Source organism: Papaver somniferum, chromosome 8 (assembly GCF_003573695.1).
Source record: "Papaver somniferum cultivar HN1 chromosome 8, ASM357369v1, whole genome shotgun sequence".
NCBI lineage: Eukaryota > Viridiplantae > Streptophyta > Magnoliopsida > Ranunculales > Papaveraceae > Papaver > Papaver somniferum.
The window spans coordinates 50,402,433-50,406,679 of record NC_039365.1 but is presented as its reverse complement, the minus strand read 5'-3'; positions in this window follow the sequence as shown (position 1 = coordinate 50,406,679).

Sequence of the window (4,247 nt, the reverse complement as noted above, 5' to 3'; positions counted from 1 at the left end):
AATAATATTAAAAATAACTAAATTGCACTTTTCTTCTAAGGAATTTTTATCTATCGTTCTCAAAATTATTCTTAACATCATGTATTTTTCATCAAAATTTTAATCGATAATTTTGTTTCGACTATTTGACAGGATTAGTTATTTATTATTGTGGAAGAAGAAGATACTTTAATCTACAGATAAGTATCCTTAACTATAATTTTGATTGTCAATTTTTATTATTGATTCAAATTTGATCTGAAGTAAATTAATTATTAGAAGTTTGATTTGTGCGCATCCACATATCATGTATTTTCTTTTAACTTTTGACCGATAATTCGATAATTTAATCTCATTTGGAAGTTTAATTATAATTTGAAATTAAGGGTTTTAATTATCGTAGTTTGGAGTTGTAATTAAGTGAGTTTTTTTTTATAAGAAGTGTAATTGGACATTGGACAATATTTGTTTTTTTGATTTTTATGATCGATTTAATTTTATGATGGAATCATGATTGATACTGCATATCTTGATGTGATCTTTCCCATATATATATATATATATATATATATTTATTAACTTTAAGGTTAATTTTATAACGAAAATAACTACCTAAAGTTATATTTTTTTATATTTGTTTCATAATTTTACGAGATTATATAAGATTTAGTAATTTTAGGTAATTATTTCTCAAATGTGATTGGCCAAATAATATTTCGTGGACCCAAAAGATTCTCTTGAAATTCTATTGGCTGAAATTTAGAATGGTGGAGCCAGAATCAACCAGAAGCTCCGATTAACCACGTCGCTCGAAAAAACTCTGTTTTTATAAAGAATGCTCTTTGATACTTAATCTACGTGAAAACTCAGTAAAAAGGAGGTCATCAAATAGTAATCTACAAACCCCTTATCCCAATGATTAATTAATGTTAATGATTAGGTTAACTAAATTAAATAATATTACTGATAAGATTAGACTAATCGTTTGATTTATGGTTAATATTTGAAAATCAAAATCAAAAATTCGTATAAAATGTTTTCTCAAAATTTGAAGTTTTGGGAATTCATATTTTTCCCAACCGTATATGAAATCAGGATAACTTACGGTTAGGTTTTCCAACCGTATATAAATGTGGGTAACTTATGGTACGATTGGGAGTTCATATTTTCCCAACCGTAGAAAGTTTATACGGTGAGGAAATCAATATTTTTCCACCGTAAATCAATATTTCCCAGCCATATTCAGTTCTGGAACTAATTTTTCAATCTCTAATTTAATCAAATCTAACCTATTCATGGGATCAAAAGCAATAAAAAAGGTTGGGATTTCGATTCTTACCCAATTAAAGTTATTACTTGCCGAGAATCAACGATTGATCGTCGTTGAAGAAAAAAAAACGGAAGAAGAGGCGACAAAGGAGAAGAAGAAGAGACGGGTTTTGTTATTTTAGGGTTTAGGTCCTTGCATAAAAGTACTCAATAGGAAAGTACTTAACCTTGATAATTATATTATGCATTCTGTGCTAAACCCTTAATATTGATATGACATGACAATTTGTGTTCACTCGCAGCAGAGTAGCATGAATTTCCCAAAGTATCAAGGTTAAGGTCTTTTCATAAAAGTACTCAATCGGAAAGTATACTGCTCTCTGGTGTAGATGGTGGATTTTCGATAAAGGCTAAAATCGTAAACTATAATCTTACATATTCTTGATCCAGCAAACAGATGAGTATTGAGTCTCATGACTATTATCGAAGCATGAAAGCTCATGCCATAAGAGTCTCTGACTGAGTATACTTATCTCAGAGCATACATGAATATGCAGTCTCTCAACTGAGGCAACGACATATTTCATGAATACTGATCAATTTCAGTAATCACTTTTATATAGAATCGAACGACTGGACGGCTCCTAAACAACTTGTCTGCTAGTACAGAGCAATAACGTCTTCAGGATGTAACAATGTTTTCCCTGACTATATAAAAGACATGTGTATAGAATCATAATGATTGGACGGCTCCGAGACAGCTTGCCTGCTAGTATAAAGTGATAATGTCTTCAGGATGCAACAACGTTTTCCCTGACTATACGTAATAAATATGATGCTTCAACTAGCTCATATCGCTCAATTCTCGAATAATTAATGCTCCTAGACAGCATGTCTGCTAGTATAGAGCCATCAATTAATTATCTCTAATCCTTAAATTCATTAACTGAATATTCAGGAATATTCTACATTCTTCATAATATTTCGTTACTTCAATTCATAGTTCTTCCCAGCAGAATTCCATGGGTTAATGATAAATATTCAATGTACGGGCATCTGAGCTACCATCGAGTAAGCCGGCCCCAAGGAAATGGTGCCAGTGTATTCAACAATAAATGCACTAACGAGCACCTGAATGCACGAACGAACATTCGATAACACGAAGGAACGATCAAACCATGGAGAAAATAATAATAATAATAAAACATCTAAAGGAGGCGTCTAAGGGGACCAAGTCCACCGGCCGGACGGTCAAGCCGCCGTAGCTGGTCCCGCGCTTCTCCCTTTATTTTATCATATTTTATTATTTTTCCTTGATCCCATGAAAATCCCTTCAATTGATGAAATTCCTTCGTCTCATGGTATTTCCTTCACATTAAGGAAATTATACAAAAATTACATAAAATTAGGAAAGGTGTCTCGGGACCGTGGTCATTAGCCGGCCGACCATACGAGTGACCGGTCCCACACCTTGTAATTCCTAATTTTATTAATTATTTCCATCGTCTCATGGAAAATCCTTAATCCTATGAAACTCCTTCGTTTCATGGTATTTCCTTCACATTAAGGAAATTATACAAAAATTACATAAAATTAGGAAAGGTGTCATGGGACCATGGTCATTAGCCGGACGGCCATGCCTGTGACCGGTCCCACACCTTGTAATTCCTTATTTTATTATTTATTTTCATCGTCTCATGGAAATTCCTTAATCCTATGAAACTCCTCCGTTTCATGGTATTTCCTTCACATTAAGGAAATTATACAAAAATTACATAAAATTAGGAAAGGTGTCACGGGACCGTGGTCATTAGCCGTCCGACCATGCCCTAGCCGTGACCGGTCCCACACCTTGTAATTCCTTATTTTATTAATTATTTCCATCGTCTCATGGAAATTCCTTAATCCTATGAAACTCCTTCGTTTCATGGTATTTCCTTCACATTTAGGAAATTATACAAAAATTACATAAAATTAAGAAAGGTGTCACGGGACCGCGGTCACTAGCCGACCGACCATGCCCTAGCCTTGACCGGTCCCACACCTTGTAATTCCTTATTTTATTAATTATTTCCATTGTCTCATGGAAATCCCTTTTCATGATATTTCCTTCAAATCATGAAAATAATATAAAACTAGGGAAGGCTCAGAGACCGGGCCACTAGCCAACCGACCATGCCCTAGCCATGGACGGTCCCATATGCCCGTTATTTTATCATTATTAATTTTATTGTTTCCATCATCTCATGGAAACTCCTTCACTTCAAGGAAAACTCCTTAGTTTCAACAAACTCCTTGATTTCATGGTATTTTCATAAAATCATGAAAAATAATATAAAATTAGGAAAAGTGTCACGGACCGGGATTATTGGCCGGCCGGCCATGCCTTGGACATATCCGGTCCCACACTCTATGATCCCTTATTTTATTATTATTTCCTTTATCTTATGAAGTTTCCCAGTTTCAGCAAAACCCTGGTTTCTTCGTATTTTCTCAAAATTTTGCTCAAACGCTCGTCATAAAATACCAAAACCCTCAGGGCTGAGACACAGACACCATGGTGCCACGGGAATGCCTCCATGACCGACCATGGACGGCCCTAAGGCTTGCAAGAAGCCGGTCCCATACTTATTCACAATTTTGACCTAATTTGCCATCAATTGGTCATTGGGTCCAAACTCTCTTCAATTAACTTGAGATTTGCTCAAGCGACCAGCAACTGGTCCCACGGTCACAAATGGCCGGTTTCATGACCCCTTGATCGGTCCTTCATAATCAATTAGGTTTTATCACCTAAGGTTCAGAGGAGCATTAATTGGATAAATGATTAAACCAGCATTTGATCATCTCTTCACCAACTGGTCTTCAAGAGACTTTGGTATTTTGCTCCCTCGAGCATCTGGGTGTTACACGGTCGACTCGTCATCCCATGTAGCCGGTCCCTCTTTCACTTCGTGATTGATTTTCAATAAATCATCAATTGATCAACAATTTATCAA